This window comes from Serinus canaria, chromosome 7, assembly GCF_022539315.1.
Source record: "Serinus canaria isolate serCan28SL12 chromosome 7, serCan2020, whole genome shotgun sequence".
In the NCBI taxonomy this organism is placed as follows: Eukaryota; Metazoa; Chordata; class Aves; order Passeriformes; family Fringillidae; genus Serinus; species Serinus canaria.
Genome location: NC_066321.1, coordinates 3119689 through 3140441, shown reverse-complemented (window position 1 = coordinate 3140441; position 20753 = coordinate 3119689). Strand labels below are relative to the sequence as shown.

General features: G+C 42.9%; 1 long non-coding RNA gene across 1 annotated transcript in view; it reads left to right on the top strand.

The window, feature by feature from the left end:
- Nucleotides 1–20753, top strand: part of LOC108961682 (uncharacterized) — a 66797-nt gene that overhangs the window by 9460 nt on the left and 36584 nt on the right. Inside the window, exons 3-4 of the long non-coding RNA XR_007778015.1 lie at nt 13821–13935; nt 16104–16247. This is a non-coding gene — a long non-coding RNA (uncharacterized LOC108961682). The remainder of the gene's footprint in view (nt 1–13820; nt 13936–16103; nt 16248–20753) is intronic.

Below are 20753 nucleotides of genomic sequence, written 5' to 3'. Positions count from 1 at the left end.
TGGGCAGGCCCTGGCACAGGGTTCCCAGAGGAGCTGTGGCTGCCCCTGGATCCCTGGAAGTGTCGAAGGCCAGGTTGGCAAGGGCTTGCAGCACCCTGGTCTAATGGAGAGTGTCTCTGCCCATGACAGGGGTGGGAACAGATGAGCTTTAAGGCCCCTTCCAACTCAAATAATTCTTAGATCTGAAGATCTTTTTATTTCTGAAAATCCAATGCATTGAGGGGCAGTGCCACTCAGGTAAATAGCCACAAACTCTGTGCATCCATCCAGTAGAACAGAAGTGACTCTTTCACGACATCCCCACCCTCCTAGACAAAATCAGTATCTTCCTGCCTATTTCTAGATATTTTACAGCAGAAATATTAAAATGTACTCTTTCCTATAAGGCCTTGTTTTGCTTTGTGTCCCGTGGTGGCCTGTTCATATGCTGAGCTGGAGCTCTGCTTGGCAGCATCTTTTGTGGTCTAACCATATTGCAGTGTGGTACCTGTTTGGAAACGGCAAATATTCCTACCAGGGATGGTGTCTTGGAACTAGTTCCAAGTCCCTTTGTCCCCCCCATCCATGCTTGAGTGCACCACTTGCTTTTCTCTTGCCTTGTACTTCGCTTTGGGAGGTTTTTGCAGAGTGGTGCCTTTCCCTGCCCGCCTCCCTCCGTATCCTCTGTGCTGGATGAGTTTGCATTGTGTGGTGTTTTCCTCTTCATTTATTGCAAACAAATCTGGTCTCTGCCATTTGTTTACTCTTATACTCTGTCTTTATGCCTTGGTATGCATTTTTAATTAGATGCGCTTCAGTTCTTTCACTGCTTGTTAACACTTTCGTATGGTAAGTACCGTCTCCACCAGTCCTGCGAGCCCTCTCCCTGCTTAGGAAATTCGGATTTGCTTCTCCTAGCCTCGATTATCATTTGATACACAGGCTTGTTCCCTGGCTGGCCTGTCTGCTTAGTGCTTACATTCCCATCCTGGACTTTTAAGGTTGTTCCTCTACACAGCCGGCATAATCCAAGTGACCTTATTCTGCTTAAAAATATTCTGCATACAGAGAAATAGTGTTTTCGCTATTTGTCTGGGCTGTTTCCGGACTTCTGCAGCTCCATTTTGGATGCCTGACATGGAGAAGTCCTGGACAAAGCCCGCAGTGTGTGCAGATCAACTGCCTGCATTGTGAGAAGTTCTTCTGCACACGCAGAGCGGGTCCCAGGGATCAGGAATGCGCCGAATTAGCCCTGAATGCGTTGGCCATCAGTCCTGTGAATGGAGGATGGATGTGTCTGGAGGGGAATACTGGAGTCCCAAACACATGACAGCTTTCAAGAACTGCATCTTTCCTGAGTGCCAGTATTGTTAAAGCATAAAATTACTCCTTTTTTTTTTCCCTTTTTTTTTTTTTTTTTTTGCAATGGTGTGAACCCATTCGTGCTTCCACTGTTCTCTCTTGCCTCTACATCTGACTCACGCCACAGGCAAAGGACTTCATCCTAACTCCCCTCTATGCCATCAGCTTTCTGGAGATGATCTGGGAACTGGGATGGAAAAACTTGACCCCACTCCACCCTTTCCTTCCAATTTACCCACCCTGCTGCAGCACTTGCCTTGTGTTGCAGAACCTGCATGATCTCCAGGATTTCATACCCTGCTGAGGGACTGCAAGGTTAAAAAGTGACTAAAATGGCTATTTCCATCTCAGATAGACTTCCCTGACCCCACTCTCTGGCTGGGGGTGAGGTTGCCAAAGGCCACAATTCACTTCAGAGTGCATAGTGATCGATATCTGCAGAAGCCAGTGCCTGGATTTGCTCCCTTTCCCCTGCCACTGCTGTATTTCACAACACGAAGCCAAGAAACATTTCTCCTCCCTTCCAAGACGAAGGGGGAGGAAAAAAAAAGGAAAAAGTCTTGTCTCCACACTTCCTCCCACCAGGAGGGCATTGTGCTTGGCCTCTGCTCCACTTTTTGTTATAAATTTGCATGGTGTGATGTTTGCTTTGGCCGGTGTGGTGGCAGGGCAGCCGCTGGCACGCTGACACCACGACCGGCTCCTTTGCTGAGGACAGGCCAGGCCAGGGTCCTCCCAGCCCTCTGCAGCATTGGAGAGGAGATGCTTGGTCTCTGGGAGGCTTCAGGAGGTGGAACACCCTCTCGGAGGGTTTGGGATGAGGAGGGCTGGATTTTGCACCAAAATGTGGCGAATGTTGGTGGCAGGGGCAGGGAGCTGGGTGCTGAGCCTGCGGAAAAGCATCGCTCCACGGAGCAGCCTCGCGCTGGCAGGGACACGCAGCACATGGACTAATGGGTCTTTTCCACTTTAATTTCTACTCTAAAATGACTCTTTGTTACTGTTCTCAGACTCGGCGCCAACCGTCACGCCACACACCAGATCTTTCTTTCTTCTCTGCCCTTAGCTTTGCAGAGAAGCCTTTAAAACAAACAAACACAAAACTGTGAGAAACCGAGGGAAGATATGGACTGGCCCACTCGTTAGTGCTGGAATGTGGAAACTATGAAGACATCTTTTTTTATTACCAATGCTGGAAAGCACAGTCACTGAGTGGGCTGGGATACAATTTATACTACATGCAGTAGTTAAAAAAAACTGCAAAAATGGGTGTAACCCTGGGCTGTGGTTCAACTGGCCTTTCAGCCCCCACTTGAGATCGGGCCATCCCAGGGGGAAACTGTGGTTTGGAATAAGAGCATGCATTTAATTTCACTCGGAGAACTTATTGGAGTTGGCACTTCAAGAAAGAAGCTGAAGTATATTTTTTGTCATGATTAGTGGCCCCCCTCACCACCACGTTTGGTTATGTTGGAAGCTGAAAAGTTAAATTCTTATAAAATGATGATTTACAGTCCGTGATTATCCAGGTAGGGTGCGTGGATTGCGCCAGCTTGGTCATGGGACTCCAATCTCATCCTATTTCATTGCTGTGAGAAAATAAAACTAGAATGTAAAAAAGCTGAAAACACATCCTCTGATTGCTCAGGGAATTTTCTTAGTCATACGTTATCTTTCCTAGTAGTTTCAGTTATTTTGTCTCCACTAAAACCCAAAGCAAAACACTGCCCTGACACTTTCCCCTTGATTTTGGATCCGCAGGGGCCGCATTTATTTTTATCTCGTGTCGTCTTTTCCCCTATGGTTCTGCAAATCCGTGGAATAGGGGGCAAAGGGAAGAGGCAATTTTAAAGCCAGCAAATTCCAGTGGAAGGTTTCTCCAGTTGCTCTGAGCAGGAATATCCTGGGTGCTGCTGTGGAGATGGGGCTGCCTCCAAATAGCACAGGGGTAGGTGCCAAGTGGCGAGGTTGAATATTTTCCTTGTAGACACATAACTTTGCCCACAGGATTGAAGTCTCTTGCCTTAATGCTCTGCTAAGCTTCTCAGGAAGTACAAAGCTGTGCCCAAGGAAGCACACGTTAGGGAAATGTGTCTCCTTATGATCAGCTGCCGGAGAAAACCTCGGTGTGGAAAGGGTTTGGTGGTGGGTGAAGTGTGAGGCTCATGAGAAAGATTTTGGAGAAAATAAGGGGCATCAGCATTTCATAGCTTTTCCCAACAATCTTTTGCTGTTTCAATTTTGATATGCTGCTAATTTTTTTTGGTTTTGTTTTGTTTTATTCTCCTTCTCTCCTTCTCCCTCCCTCTAGGGAATTATTTTGAAATACTAAAATCTATTTTATTTCAAATGTATCTAGTTTCTTTCCCCTCCCTCCACCTCTGCCCTAATACAACAATATTTCCTTGAACCTGTACTTAACTCTTTTGTACCGTAGTAGATACTCCATGGGTTCCCTAGCTAAAAATCCAACAGGAGTAACACTGGATGGGCTTTGTGAGCAAACATGAGTGTGCATGTGCGGATGTAAGATGTGTAGAACCATAGAATATAAAGTCATTAAGGTTGGAAAAGACCTCCAGCATCCCTGAATCCAACATCTGACTGATCTCCACCTCTCCAATTAAACCAGAGCACTGAGTGCCACACCCAGTCATTCCTCAGACACCTTCAGGGATGGTGACTCCACCACCTCCTGGGCAGCTTGATCACCTTTTCAGAGAAGAAATTCTTCCCAATGTCCAAGCTGAACCTCCCCGGGCACAGCCTGAGTCAGTTTCCACTTGTTCTGTAGTTGCAGGCAGCTTTGTAAGTTTTACAGAAAAAGTTGGAGTTAGCCAGAGTATATGGCACATGTAGGAGCCTCCTGCCAGGGCTGTGCTGGGTTACTCAATGCAATTTGTGGTCAATGTCTGGAATCACATTCAACGCTTGTTTGCTCTTCCTTTGAGTACCATTGCTCTGCTCATTACTGCAACGAATTAACCACAGCCTCTAATCTTCTGTGAGGCCTGAACTTTCTGCATCCAGCAAGACACTGGAACCCTCTCCTTGCATGATGTGTCAGGGGGCTCTAAATGCATCCTTAAATGCTGCTTAAACTAGGATGAGCTTAAATATCTATTTAAGCTTGTCTCTGTTTTGGGATGAGGAGATGAGGGCTTGAATATTTATGAAAAAAAAAGTCATTTAGGTGCAGGGTCCCAGGTTTGGAAAACTTGGTCCATGAAATATATGCAGTGAGGGTGCTTGTGGTTATATAAGATAACAAAATTCATAGCTCATTTGGATTAATCTCTCAAGTTACTAGGGCCATGTTGTGTTCACATTCACGTTGCCTGATTATGAATTTATATTGCAGTTTTTCAACCTAATAGACATACATGGTTTAAAATGCCTGACAAGGGCTATAGGGCTTGGAGTATAAACTCTGTCCTCTACTTTCATGAAGCTCCATATGGAAGCCTGACCTTCCTTAGGAGGGGCCGAGCCTCTCCCATGTCAGTCTGCACAGAAACTGCCCATCTGAATGCCAAAGTAAGTAGAATAAATTATTTCCTTAAGATACACATTCGAATGTGCTTAACCTCAGCGCTCTTTTTCACGTGTTCAATTCATTTATGAATTCTCTGGAAGTCGAGGTTTTTTTGTTCAAACTTTTGGACTCCTTGTGATCTGGCTGGAAACTGGAGCAAGCACATGGAGCCTGGGATGTAACCAGAAAATGCCGTGTGAAAACGAGGACTGCTGGGAGCAGCATCTTTGTTAAATTCCAGCTACCCCGAACTTGTTCCTTGCTGCTCGAGCCCTGAGCTCGCTGCTCGTAGGACTCTGTGTGCAGTCTGATTTGATTTCTGAGCCCAGCTAAGGGAAAGAGTTAAGCTTGTTCTCCCCTTCTCGTTGGCAGAAAGTTTGCAGTTTAAAATTACATACTGACTCTGGTGTAGAGACACAAGAAATTATAGAGCAGACACTGTCCAGGACAACGTATAATTTAAAATGTACTAAAGAATGTATACCACATGGCAAAGTAAGTGAAGTGCTTCTTCAAATATAAGTGTTTTGCATAGAAAGGCTGTAATTATCCACTCCTAGGGAAATGTTTGCATTCATTCTAAATCAATATTTACTATTCATCTCTTGTGTTCAACAAAACAAGGATTTAACATTTTTTTGTTTTAATGAGGTACTAAGACTACAATAATACTACAATGTAATTGTCTTGATACAAAATATTGCTAAATTGCGTTGCTATTTCGGGAGCAAACAGTTTTTAAGAGGAGGGGTGTCCCTGTTTGTGAGATGTTACTGCAGTAACACACAATTCAAACCCAGCCAAGCAGGGAGACTCACCAGTTCCAAAGAGCTGTTAAAGCCTCCTCTCTGTTCAGGCCCTTAACTGGGATCATTCGGGTGAGTCCTCTGTTTCCCCCGAAAGTATCAGCCTCTTTATAATGATTCCTTTTCAGCTGGCATCTCAACAACCACAACAACGATGAGATTTCTTTCCCTGGTTTTAAGCTTGGCTGTGTTTTTTTTTATTTTTGCCCCCCTCCCAGCGTCTTTCAGCCAGGCAGCAGCAGCTGAGGGCTGGCAGTAATTGGGCTGCAGCCATCTCTGCACTCTGGCTCAAACCTGTTGATGCAAATGGAGTTTCCTGAACTTCACCCTCCTGGGAAAATCTCGGGGTGGGGGATGAGGAAGTTTGCAGGATGATATCAGAGCTAGGCCCTTTATCTTTTTCAATGAACTGATCTACCTTGAAAAACTTTGATGTGGTACTTGGGGAGGGCATGGCAAAGAAAAAAACTCCTAAAATTGCATGGGAAAGTCACTGCCCGTGGTGAGGGGGGGTTGGAATCAGATGATTTTAAGGTCCCTTCCAACCCAAACCATTCTATGATTCCTGCACCAGGATTCGGGAGGAATGAGAGCATCTGAGAAGGATCAGAGTCTCTGGGAGGAACAGCACATTTAATCACAGCCTGTGGCACTGCTATTCTGTGGTTAGGAGGATGTCCTTGCATCAAGCATCCCTCTCTTTGAATTTACCTGGCATGTCTTAAGAAGTAATTCTCAAACTTCTCCAACTTCAAAAAAACCCAACAAGCATGCATTTTTGGCACTGCTGTGGCTCCATGTGAATCAAATCAGATAACTGGAAACACTTTAGTTGGAAAATCCTTTAAAATCCTTTTCTTTAATCTCTACTTTTTATTCTTGCACACTGCCCACCGTATTCCAGGCTCTGGCCTACCCTTCCCAACACTAAATGCTTCCACTTCTGCTGCTGAAATTCACAGTACAAGCATAAGCTCTTGAGTGGATTTCAATCTTGTGCTCAAGCAGACCATCCTGTATTTTTTCCCTGAGTCTGAAGTCATTCTTGTCCTCTTAGAAAATCATGCACATAAATGGGGTCAATAGCCCTGAGAGAAGAACAGTCTCTTTCCCCAGCAAATGTTATTGTAACTGGTGCTTTAATTCTCCAGATATCACTCTCGGTGTTCTGGGTAACAAAGGGCTGTGCAGTGCCTAATCATTCAGCAGTGATCCAGGGAAAAAGCAGAAGGTTAAGAGCAAGTTCCTAAAGTCTGTAAAATCAATGGGACGCTAGAAAGGGAACTGAAGTGTACCAGAAGGGACCTCTTGAGGGTCATTAAAAAAAGCAGAAACTGATTATGAACAGAGCTTTTACCCTAAGAACTGGAGGGGGCCAGCAAAATCATTCTGCTGCACTCCAGTTAAATGTCTAATAGTGGAGGCATTTTCTGCACAGCCCATAAAGGATAATGAGGATGCCTTTGATAGCTTTCAAGAAAGTTGTTCTCATCAGTGTTCACAAAAACATGATCTGGGCAAGCACTCTCTGCTCATACAGCCCATGGTGATCCTACACAGAGGGTGAAAGGGAAGATGGCAGCCCAAAGCTCTGCATCCCACCCCTGAAATGCATCCTGTCAGTCACATGTGGGAAAAATGGGATCCACCTGACAGGATGATGCAAGCTGCAGCAGTGATGAAGCTTGGTATTGCCTACTGGCATGGAGCCTCACCTTCCCGCAATGGGAGACGTAAGGAGAGGTGACAAAATTGTGTGACTTCCCCCAGAATGAGTGAGGAGTAGTGGTTTGTCCTAGAACTTATTGAAATCGATTGCCAATGGCAAAGTTTGGACTGGAATCTAATTTCTTTCTGCTCAGTTTGTGTGTTGGGAAAGCAACCCGTGGCAGTGGGAATTGGAATGTTTGTTCTCCTCCTGTCTCTGACCCTGGTCCTCTGTGTGGCTCTGGGTGAGTCACAGCTTTGCTGTGATTCAGTTTCACAATGAAGCACATTAGTATGATCCAACTTGCAGATCTTACCAGTGTACTCTAAGAATGATTTGTAAAAAAAAAATTTAAGTGGAATTGTGTTTTAGAAGTTAAATTAAAGTTTTATTCGTCACCTTAACATAGAGATCTGGCTCATAGAGAGCAAACTCTGCTCTGATTTTAGACTACAGAGCAGCTCTGTTGGGGAAAAATACCAGAAACCTTTCTAGTAAGAATGAACTTTGAATTCTTTGTACTTCAGACGAAACAAACCTTTTCTCCAGAAACAGGCGTTCACAGGGATGAACTGAATATGAGTCAGTCCAACAGTTCTACAGCCAAATTGTGAAACTTTTGTGTCATTGCCCTGTGATTCCAGCTATCTTCAATTAATAGCAAAAAATGCAGGAAATTCAGGTGGAAGGAATGCATGGAAATTGAAGTCAAAGAAAAATATTCGTCGTGGCCTTGGCAAAGTGAGTTTTCTAAGCTGAAGGAGCTTTTAAGCAATTAGCATCTGCTGTGTGCAATTACTGAGTGACACGCAGCCCCAGATGGAGGGCTCAGCAGCCAGTGGCCATCTGGATTTTGGTCTCTACCAAGGGTACACTCTGTTCTGGGCTTCACCTGGCCCAGGAGACAGCCCTCCCTCTGCCCCACATTGCGCAGTCAACCTTGAGTCATTGGTGGGGGAAACAGTGAGACAATTCCTCCAGGTCTCTCAGGTCCAGAGCTTTCTGAAGTCACCGGAAAGATTATGACTGGAGATGCTGACCTCTGAATTGATGCATTGCCCCCAGCTTTCCAAAATGAGGTAAGTTACTGGGCTAAAATCCACCTCTCAGCTGTAAAAGTGGCTTGATGTGCACCAGCCTCTGGAGGGACGTATGGCTTGGGAGACTTGGCATCTGAAATTACACAAAGAAAATCAGCTCTTAAAGGGAGAATTTTGTCAACAGGCTTTTTTATTTACAAAAAAATGCAATTAAATTTTTCTTAGAAGTGCTGAGATGTATCAGACACAGCCACAGAGACTAATTCTCTGAAGTAAAGTAGTTCTAAAAGTGAAACTACAGTTCAGTTTTGTGAAATTCAAAGAATAAAAAAATCAAAACCAACTGACAAACAGTTTCTGACTACTCTGTGTCTAAAAATGGGCCAACCTCATTTGGTCTATTTAAAAATTGTGAACCCATAATGCTCATATGCCAAGTTCAGCATGATGAAAATGAAAACGGTTGAGGTATAAACCCTTGGAAAACAGGGTTTATAATGGAAACAGTAATTGACTCTCAAATACCGCATCAAAAATACAATGCTATAAAACAAAGCCTCGTTTTTGGGATCCCAGCTCTGCTTCTGACCTCAGGTTGGCAGACAATCACCTCACCACAGAGCTAACTGATGGTTATAGGTTTGGTGTTTTTGTTGTTAGTTGTTTTATCTTTTTTTTCTTTTTTTTTAATGCAAGCGGAACATGGCAAGTGAGGAAAATTTATAGGAGCAAAGCAAAATTGGCCAACAGTTCAAAAGTTCTCTCTTGTAAGCTTTTGATATTTTTCCTAATCACTGATTCTCTCTCAACTCCTAAGACTGAGGAGATGCCACGATTCTGCTCTGGGTGAACATTTTATTTTGGCTGATGATTTTGTCCACTTCAGCCCTACAAACAGTTTAACTGTTCCTTCCAAGGTCACAAATTTGGTTATCCTGAATGGAGAAGACCAAAAAAGACCAATATCTTTGCAGCTGTTGACTTTCTTGCTCTGCATGACTTTAACAGAGAGGAGAGGAAAAGCAAATGTTCCATTGATCTCATTAAAGATGCTTCCCAGAGCCTTTGCCTGGGCTGAGCCAGGGTGCTACTTTTCCTGCCAGTTATGGCTCCCATGACATCTTGTAATTTTGGGCTGCACAGAAATCACCAGTTCTAGCTGAAAATGTCATCAAAGGTGGTGAAATAGGGAAAAATCAGGAAGTTCAACAGGGAAGAACCACCAGTCAACTGTGGTTGGTAAACACATGTGTGGACATGTTAAATGAAAATACCCTGAGATCTGCTTGCATTTAATCAAAAAAAAAATTAGAAAAAAAGGATACATTCTACCAAGGCAATTAAAGTACTTTAAAAATTGCTGCTGTTCTGTGCAGCAATAGATTGTCAAATTCATATTTTCTCAAGTATTGAAGGACATACAGCAGAAACATTTTTTATCCATAAATGGTCTTTCAGCTACAGATTAAAAATAAAAGTAACTGCTTTGTTTTTTTCAGGCACTGAAGATGATACAGAGCCATAATCTTTGGTATTGGTAGAGCTGCACCTTCCCCACTGCCAGTTCTGCAGTGGCTGCAGTGGTGTTTGCAGCTGGACCAGATGGGTGCACAGCTTTGTTGGTGATCACTGTTGGAGCTTTTCAAATCCAAGGAAATAGGTCATGGACATTCCAGAAATATAATTTATGTCTTCTTGGGCAAGCTTCCCAGTGATGGTCCCATGGGCACTCTTTTTTTCTTACCTTTAGCCACTGAGCACCTTTCATTTCAAACTATCCTATTGATGTCAGTGCAGAGAAGCTGGAACCCAACCCAGAATATTATTGGTAAAGCTTTTTTTTTCCTGGAATAGAGAAAATTTACCTTTACTGGCAACCAGGTCTTTATTCAAATGCTGCTCCTTGTGAAAATGATTGGGAAATTGCCAGTGCAAACAACAAATAAAGACTCCAAGAATTGGCCCTTTATGATGAGTGATTTATGATTTATGCTCTAAACCATATAACCTACGTATTTCTATTTGGATTTTGAAAAACAAGCCAGGAAAAAAACAACAATAGCTTAGGAAAAAAAATGTGTACAGTGGTGGAATGTTAGTACAGTCATTGGCAAAGCATCAAATAGAGATAAGGCTCGATTCTATAGGGATGTCAACATTTTTTAAAGCAATCACTGTGAAATAAATCTGAGAATGTATATTTAAATTATAAGAAAAACACACAGCCTGAATATGCATTCTGTAGTTAACTGCTCCCTGTTGTTTTGGGCTCTTGTCCTGCTTTAGAGCAATTTTTGAGGAGGAAAATCCTGACTGGAGCACAAGTCACATTTCAAATCCTATTTTAGGTGGTTTGTACTAGTGGATTTCCCTATTTTCCTTATCATTTTTCTTTGATTTGCTTTTTTAGGAGCATTATCCAACTCAGCTTGGCACGGCTCAAGTGCACAACTGCAACCTTTTCCATGACCCAAAAGTCAGTGCCACTCTGTGGGCTGGCAGTTTGCAAATAAAACATATCCTTAATGAAGTGTGGAAGCTCCTGTTCTTTTCCTTCCTCAGGAGACGTGCCTTAATCTCTGGCTCAGAGCCTTGTCAAATGCTGCAGTACAGAACTGGCAAGCTCAATGCTGCTAATGGATTGAAACCTCCACCAGGTTGTTCATTTCTAGAGGGTTTGTATTTTTTTTTTTTTTTTTTTTTTTTACTGCTTTCCCACTTTTTTTTCCCCCCTCAAACACTGCAGCAACCAAAGCATCACTCCAGCCCTCAGTCTTCCATTATGATTGGTTAGGGACCTCAGTGACAACTCTACTGTTCACCTAAGAGAAATTTAAATTATGCCACTATAATGTACCAAGGGTTTGGTTGCTTATGTAGGTCAATTATTAAGGGAAAAAATAAGATTAAAACCAGGGGGCTGTTCTGTGTGTTTGAAGTTATTCCCGAAGATATAAAGCCGTGCTATTAACACTTATAACTTGTGACAGGTTCTCTAAGTCACAGGCATTTTGTCTTTTCTACAGCAGAAACTGGAAATGTTTGGATTTTCACTTTTATTTTCTCTTTTATTTTCTTTTTTCTCAGAAAGTGATGATAATCTAGTGAAAAAGATTTGAATAAGATGACTAAATTCACAAAAAATGCAGTACTGGTGAATATTATAGATTTTTTTTTTTTGTTTTCTGGATCTGTCTGACTAATATTGAGACAAGATGATAGCTGTGGCATAATTTGTGATAAATGGATAAATTAAGAAAACTCTGTATTTCTTTTCAAAATTTGGATTTTTAAAATTCTTTTTCTTATAACACACACATGATATGTGATCTCAGACTATATTTTTTAAAAATGCTGGGGTTTATACATCTGAAGAAAATGATACCTCAGAATGGACCTCTTTACTGAGTCATTTTGAGAGGAGTCCAGGCTATGAGGGTGCAAAATGCAAAGCATATTTTCAGCATGGTGGGAAACAACCTGTATTGCAACCTGTTGCTGTCCACAGTTTGAGAACTTTTACATCACAGGAAAAAAAAAAAAAAAAGGCAAAAAAAAACAAGTAAAAAAGGGGGAAAAAAGCAATTATTCGATCCCTCCTGCTAGGGGCAGGAATTTGTAGTGTTGCTTAGTCTCTGTTAACCTGGTTCTGTCAATGTCAATAACTCCATGACACCCTGGGAGGAGGGAAAGCCGTGGGATGCCGGGTACTTGGGTGCTAAATCGTTATCAAACAATGTGTGTGAGGTGGCACCGTGTGCTCCCTGCCTTTGTGCCTCTGCTCCTCGCAAGCACAGGGGGAAAGTAGGTTACCCTCAGCTCTGCTGGTGGATGGAAGGGGTGAAAAGGGGGTTTTTCACATTCCTGCCTTTTTAGAGCCACTCTCTGGCACGTTGCTGGAGGGGCCTTGGTGTGATTTCTCTCCGAGCAGATGGAAGTCAGGTTTTCCCAGCAATGCCTTGGTAAATCGTGGGGTTTATTGTTATAACAAGGTTGGAAAAGCCCTCTAAGGTCATAGATTCCAACCATTCCCCTTGGCACTGCCAAGGCCACCACTAACCCATGTGCCCGGGGGCCACACCCACACATCTTTGATCCCTCCAGGGATCTCCACCAGAGCCTTGAGGAGGCTGCTCCAATGTCCAGAAGGATTTGCACCTCTGTTCTCCACAAAAATTCTCTGCATCCCTGGGAACTATTCTTTTTGAACTTATTTCCATCAGTAAGGAATTTGTATAACCTTTGACGACCCTCATTATTTCCCCTCTAGAGGATTTTATTAAGGAAAGAGTGGGAACATCCTTGTATCATCTCACAGAGATGGTCTACACCCCCTGGAGCAGCTCAGCAGCTGCAGGTTACCTGAAAACACTTTTGAGCTGCCTGCTAGAAGAAATGGTTTGCAGACTGTGAAGGCAACAGATTTAGGAAAGGAAATAGGATATGATATGGAAACTGACCCAGCTGTGAAGGGTTATAGTAATTTTTGACTATCTCTTCTTAGAAGGTTCAGTTTTATGTTAAATCTTGGGTGTCTAGAGCGCCTTGAAAGAAGACTGAAAGGACCTAGGAATCAAAGGAAATTTGAATCCTAGGAATCAAAAAGAAATTTGTGGAGGAGATCAGATGTTCCAAAGAAGTTGAAGCTAAGAGGCAGAAACAGTGTGAGCTGTCTGGAGTGGGGAAAGGCATGAGTGGAGAGACTAAAACCTGTTTGTTACACTTGTGCAAGGATTCACTAAAGAGTTTAACGTGAGGTGAGAGGACTTGAGGAGCTGCTGGGAGGTGGCTGAATTATTTAGCTGCTGGATTTTGGATGAATGGCTGTGGACTTTGGAGTGCAAAGTGTGGATCACATCCCAGTGAAGGGAATCCTCACAGAGCTATTCTCCTCTGCCTGCACAGACCTTGACTGGTGGTAAAGGCCCAAAGTGGCTAAGACAAGTTTTAATGCAAAGCCTCCAGCTGTAGATCAATGTTTGAGGTAAATGGCTTTAACTGTTCATTATGGAAACTTCATTCTGAGAACAACTGCAAGTTTAAAAGTGAAAGTGAGATTTGGCAAGCAGCATCCATACTTAATCAGTCACACCGCGACTTCCGTGCTTAAGATGGAGGTTGCAGCTTGTTTGTTCTGAGAATTCAGTGTATTCATTCATCATGTTTATTCAAATCAGGGCTTCTGAGGAGTAATGACAACGTTATTGTGCAGAATTACCCGCTGTGGTTTAAAAAATGCACCTGCCAGTATGAAAATCTGGGAATCTGGTGATGGCAGGTTGAAAAAGAGTTCAGTGTTACCCTGTGAAAAGCAACAGAGCACAAGCTCCCGTGACTACCTTGACAACAGCAACCTGTATTTGTAACTTTGCATTTCCTCTTTATCTCAGCAGGCTTATGGCCATACCACTAAATGTGAACTTTATTGTCAGCACTGGAAATGTGGGCCCTATCACAAGGCCCACATTAGGAGGCACCTGGCTAATTGCTGCACAATTAATTCAGGTACTACTTTTTATTTTCTCTAGGAAAAACAAAGTTTCATTATTATCTTTGCTTTTGCAGAGAAATGCATTTCCTTGACGACTTAGAGCTGCATACATCTCTTCCTTTCTGAATTTCTTTACATTTTATTAAGGCACTTTACCTCTTCTAAGGCATGATTATTATTAAGAAGAACATACACTGTCTGTAGGAATAGTTATTGGGTTTTTTCTCTGTTCCTATAGAGGTCCCATTGCCAGTTTCTCCTCCGCCTCCTCAGAATTAAAAAAAAAAAATAGAAGTAACAATAGCAGTCTTGCTGTTTTCTCCCTTCCAAGTAGGTAGAAGAAAATTACTTGATTAGATTATAGGGTTTGTATATGTGTTTAAAGAATTTATTGTGGCAAATCTATACTAGAGCCAAAATGATTAATGGTAATTAATGTTCCCACGTTTAATAACAAAAGAATTAATAGAGAGCAGCCACTTACCATAAAGTGTTTCCTTGACATTTCTCACTAAAAATAAAATTTCTGAGCATGCCACGTGGATTTTTGGGAAAGAAGAAAGAGAAAGATTAAGCAAGGATCTCACTGTAATTTAAACCATTATTTCTCTGACAGCTTTTTATCTCCTGTCTGGAAGAAATAAACATATTAAATTTTTTATTAAAATAGTTAGGCTTTGTGAGAGTACTTTTTTCCCCAGTGCAATAATAAATATTTATTTGTGCCAGAAACAAAGAAGTTTCTCTGCGAGGCTTTTACTGATGCTTAGCCAAAGGTAGGATTCTCTTAACCTCATAAATACAGCTCTTGTGCAGAAATTTTTGATGTATAAGTAACATTCCTGCAGAGACTGGGTCACCCACTGGTATTGATCACCTGCCTCGCTGTCCTCCTTTGACTGTTGTTTAGGGAGGATGAAGTGCCCCACATCAATTAAAGAACAGCTCCAAAACACAGAGTTAAACCACAGCCACAGTGAATTTCCAAATAAATAACAAAGGCTTTCCAGCAAAGATCTTCAGCCATACGGGCTGGACACTGGATGTGGCCAGAGAAGGAGTTTATCGTGACCCAGCGAGCTCTTGCAAAATCCTCCTTCTGTTGCCTGTGCTCTGCCTATCCCCTGTTGTGTTCCATTGGCATGGCTTTAAATATCACCTCCTACCCAGCAGCGTGGCTGGATGGAGTGGCAGGAGACTGGTGTTAGGCTCTCACATCAGAAAGGGGATTGCATCCATTTGGGAAAAAGCTCTTGGCCAAACTGTCCGGTACGGAGTGAAATTCCATCCTTTTGAAGGGAAAAAAAAAGAAAAAGAAAAAAAAAGCAGGGCATGAAAAGAAAAATACTGTCAGATGTCCATGTACTATTAGCACAGAATAATTTATACTGAATTCTGCTCTCACTGTTTTGGTAGATCTGGATGTGCTCTGCCTGTGATCTGGATGTGGCTGGGGTTTCTCTGTCTGTGCTTCTGGCAAATGTGGTCAGTGTTTAACCCAGACTGTATTTTTGTGCTTGCCATCTGCTTAATTCTGAATGTCAGATCCACAACTGGCCTGGTAGTTATTGCTATTCAGCTATTTTGAACCCAGCTCAGTGCAGCAGATAGGAGAGGATGTACTGGTTGTGTGAAAATGTCATTTGAGCTGAGCCTCTTCCCAAGAGTTAAACCCAAGTCTTCCTGTGAAAATAATGAGAAAGTATGATTGTCCTATTTTTTCTTTATTGAGTTGTTTTCTCCAATTTTGTGCCTTCTTGGCTTTGTTGCAATTAGGAAAAAAAAGAAAGAAAGGAAATCTAGTAAAGGCTGAGCATGTAAGAGTTTTCCATCTGGTTGGAATACCTAGTCAATGGGCATGCCACACTAATTTTTTACTAAGTAATTTTCAGAAAGATTCTTGGTTTTCAGGTGTGGAAAAACTTCAATATGTGACTTAACTGGAAATGTTTAACTAAAGAGGGTTATTAAGCTCCCTACTTTAACCCTTCCAGCCTTTCTTATACAGTCAGGCTGCTCAGATTCTTGTTTGGAGCATCTAATAAAATAATTGGAAATGGTTTTGATGACTCACTATAACTTAGAAATTTGGATGCAATGCACGAATGCTGGGAAAACTGCTTACAGTTATTTCATGTTAAGAAAATTACTTAACACTCACAGTTATTGGTATTCTTCACAGGTCTGATTCAGTCTTACAGTTTTGATGTCTCAAATAAAGGTCAGCACCTTAACAAGGAGCACATTCACAAGTGGATGAGACAAGCAGGGGCTGGAGAAGACATCTGCCTCCAAACTCCTGATGGACCTCAAGGACCTGTGTCTGGTAGGAGAACTGCTGCAGGAGGGGAGAGAGAGCTCAGAAGATGTTTGGTTTTTTTTTTTGGTGGTTTTTTTTTTTTTTTTTTTTGGTTTTTTTTTGTGGGTGAAACTCAGGTCATGTTGGGTGCAATTTGCCCATCTCTTGGGGCAGGAGTACCCTTTGAGGTCAGAGGTGTTTTGTGGCTGCAGAAATTTGTCCAGATCAAAAAATGGCCATTTTATGTCAGAGGCTGGGGGAAAGATGTGGGGGGGAAGGCTTGTAAGGGTGTGATCTGTCCCCTAGGCTACAGGGCATTTCCAAGACATGGCCCCCACTGCAGGAGGCTGAGATCAAAAAGGGCTCTGGTGGGATTGGAAAGAGGTTTTTCCTTACTCTTCTTGGATGATGTGCCCAGTCCCTCCTTTGAAAATGGTGTTGCATGTGCTCCACTGCTCCAGCTGGCTGAAAGGTAGCTCTGCCTGCCAGGCCAGCAATGGGAGAGTGCAGGTGGCCACCCTTGGAGGAGACTTTTTGTTTCTTCACCCCAGTGAAATCCTTCTGCTCAGAAAAGGTCAAGTAAAATATGCATACAGGTGAATAAATCTATTACACAGAGCTACCCAAAACCATTTATCCAAACCCTCTCTGCCAGAGATTAAAATGTTAAGGTATGTCTGACTGTAACCCATTTATTGTTCATGAATTCACAATCCTCCTGGACGTCCCCGGGTGCCAGGTTTTGCTTATGGATCTCTGAACCAGCCGAAGGAAATGTAAAATCAAATGTAGACAGACAGCTCCCTCTCGAATACATATCCACAGAGGCTGAGGAACACTTGTTATGCTAGCAAGGGTGTGGAATAAATTAAGCTGAGGAGATTTGCTCTGGACCCACCTATTTGAGACAGGAGGCTTTGTGTGCCCCGCCAGAGCCGGTCCTGCGGGAGCGGCCGTCACCACGGAGCAGACAGGTGGATCTGGAGATGCTCGGGCTCGCAGCGTGGCACAGCACCAGCAGATCAATATTTCATGTGAAGGCTGTTGCAGCCCCTCACATGCATAATTTATCCCTGCTTTTGGGTACAGCTGGACGGGAGTCAAGCCGTGCTTCCAGGCTGCAGGGGGATTTAGAAGCGGGTCCAAGCATTTCAGATGGCCCTCACCTTCAAAACGGGGGCAATTCCAGAGCCAGGATCCAACTCTTTGCTTCCCCTCTCCTTTGCCCAACTCACAAACAAACGCTTTGGGGAGGTCTTTGAAATTTGTGTGGAATTACATTGACTTTCCCTCATTGTGGGCACACAGCAATGTTTGTACAGAACAGAATTGGGGCCCCAGAAAGAATTAAGCATTTCAGAGTTTAATTAAGTGCGCTAACAACACACGAGCGAAGTCAGCCTCGTAAAAGAGAACTTTATTGTACGAATTGACACAAAATAAAAGCCCTTTGGGACTAAATTAAAAAAAAAATCTTAAAAGAACCCCATGTTATGGGGAGTAACCCAGCCACCCTGGCTCATTTCAGTGAGCAAATATCTCTGCTTGGGATTTTTTTTACCCTGACAAATGATTAAATTCCAGAGGTACGATAGCAGCCGATGCCGGCGTAACAAGGTATGAGCAAGAGGGATTTGCTTTTGACTAGTTAAGAAATAAGCTTACTAATTCACAAATTTATTATAAGATTAGCCTTTAATACCTGGTAATCACCTTCGTCAAGGAAAATTTCATCTCTTCAAAAGGCAAATGAAATTTATAGATGGGTCTTGAGCCAAGCTCGTGGGTGGTAGACAACATTCAGGAGAGGTCCAGCCTTTCTCTCAGAGCAAGAGAAACAGAAACAAGACAGGCATGGCAAAATCTTAGATGCCGTGAGATTATTAACCTCTTTGCAGAAAACAGGTTTGATCTCTGTCAGGCTGTCCATTAATTTTGATGGAGGTACTTTTAAGATCTTATGTTTGCACTTCAGCAGGGCTGTTACAGCTAAATATGCAAGTAAAAATGTTTTCTCATAACATATCCAGACAAGTGTTCCCATTTCAAAGGTGATGTTGTCATATAGACATAAGAACATCAGTATTTGCTAGTCTTGATATTATCTTCTTTGCAATAGCCCATCTGGACCTGAACTAAGAAATGCTCCCCATGTGCTAGGCTCATGCAAACATCTGGTACAAAAAGAGGCCTTTCTGCTCAAGGACTTTTAGCTCCAACTAATGAAAAAGGCAAAGTGTGGGAGAGAAAAAAAGGACAGAGAAGGAAAAAAAAAAAAAAAAAGATAACTTTTCACAGTCTCACCACTTTTGCTAACAGATGGAAGTTTGTCTCCTGACTCCCAGCTGAGTCCCTTTGCCAATAAAGGATATTGTGCAACTGTTGAGCACAAGTTTGTACCCAAGCCACTCATGCAATGATGTTGGGAACAGGTATGAGAGCAGCACAAGCCAGAAGTGGTTGTAAAGACAAATAACAAAACAAATACTCACTGTGTTGATGTCATTAGCTTTCAGATTCAAAAACTACAGGCTGAGGACAGTACTTTATGCACAGATGCTGAATCTGGAACTAGATTCTCCTCCCTGGGTACCAGGTACCACATCAGCTCTTGTACATTTCTGCAGAATCTAGGTGAAACTGGGACTTGAGAGTCAGCACCTGTGGGAAGGAGGAGCACAGTTAACATCAGTTCTGCATCCCTGAGATGCAGAATTCCAGAAGTCTCATTGCCACTGCAGATTCATCTTTTGGTATGAAGGATCTGAACATGGCCATCCTTTGCCAGAGTGCCTCAGTTTCCCCCAGGTGCTGGATCTCACATTCACCTCTTGGCTGAACCCAGGCCAGCGGAAATGTTCCTGTAGAGCCTCCCAGAAATGCTTAGGTTGGAAAATCTCTTTGAGATGATTGAACCCAACCATTCCCCAGCCCTGCCACCACAAGGCCATGTGCCCAGGTGCCACGTCCACATGGCTATTAAGTCCCTTGGGGGGCTGGGGACTCCCCCACTGCCCTGGACAAACCTTTTGGTGAAGAAATTTTTCCTAATATCCAAGCTAAACCTATGATTACAGTTTTTGCTGCAGCAGAGGCCTTCTCTTCATTCCCCTACCTGTCTCCAGCTGCCAATGTTTGCAGAAGTTACAGGAATTTAATTATCTTCAGGGCTTCTACCTCTCTATTAAATTGGATTGAAATAAGCCAATGAATTGGCAAGTGGTTAAGGAAGAAAAGATCTGGCAGACAGGGCCAGTGTGAAGGCTTCGTTGCTTCAGGAGAGTTGCCCAAAAAGAATTGAACCCAGAAAAGGGTGGGATTCTGAAAAGTATAGCAGCATGTGAACTGTAACACAGATTGTCTGGTAAAGGAGTGAGTGAGGGAAGGAGAACAAATAAAGGAATTAAGTAGAGAGGAAAGCAAAGGTCAAATGTCAGTCCCCTCCTTGGATGACCTGGGGAAAGAGATTATGATTGGGAATATATTGATGATTGGGAATCTATTCTTCCCCAGATTAAAAACCGGTTTCAAAGTCCAAACATTAGACAAAAGCTTGTTTATTCAATTTATTAAAAAATCTCAGCGTTAAGGTTCCCATTCCTTCACTTCTTATGGGTTTCTACACACTGCAGCAGGGCACAGAGAGTCTGCCCCAGAACTTTTGAGTATGGAGCACCCTGTGCTGAAGGTTCTTCTGGGGCTGGGACCTGCCTGGGCTCCTCCTGGAGAAGGGACAGGTGAAAAACCACTGTAGAAATCAACAGGCTTCACTGCACCAGAGATGGCAGAGGAGCAAATGGCTTCTCTCATATTTAAAGTGGCAATTTCAAAGCTAAAGGTGTTCCTGAGCAGACACAGGCAAGAGGCCTTTGGAAATTACTCAACAAAGTTATAGACCTTCCTGAACTTGAGCCAAGCAAAAATACTAGGACCTGAATCAAAAGGAAATATTTCATAGCTTGAATCCCTTTACATATCAATTTTTCTTTTCTGTTTGGAAATGCTTTTTTCCTCTTGCGGTTGAGATGAAAAGATGAAAGTATGATCACGATGTCGTGGAAGAATCATGTTTGGCCAGGTGATAACTGAGCATTTTGGATGGCCTGGTATTGGCTTTCATGGGTTTACACATCCCTGGGAGCTTCCAAGGCCAGGCTGGATGGGGCAACCTGGGACAGTGGAAGGTGTCCCTGCCATGGCAGGGGGTGGGCCAGCATGGTTTTTAATGTCCCCTCCAACCCAAACCATTCTGTGATTCTGTGTGCAACACCTACAGTTCTGCACATAAGTACACGTCCTTTCTCACTTTTTGTGCTATTTTTGTGTGTGTGTAAGTATTTGTGGTGGAATTGATAAATGAGAATCCCACTCCCCACAGGCACACAAGCATTGCTGGATCAAAGACTGGCAGCCAAGGTGAGAATTGATTTCTCAACACACTGATTTTAAAACTCAGTAAGTTTAACTCTTACTAGAGGTAGTTCAGTTTAAATTTCTGCTTTTCCCATGCTGGGTGCTTTCATCCCTCTTCCA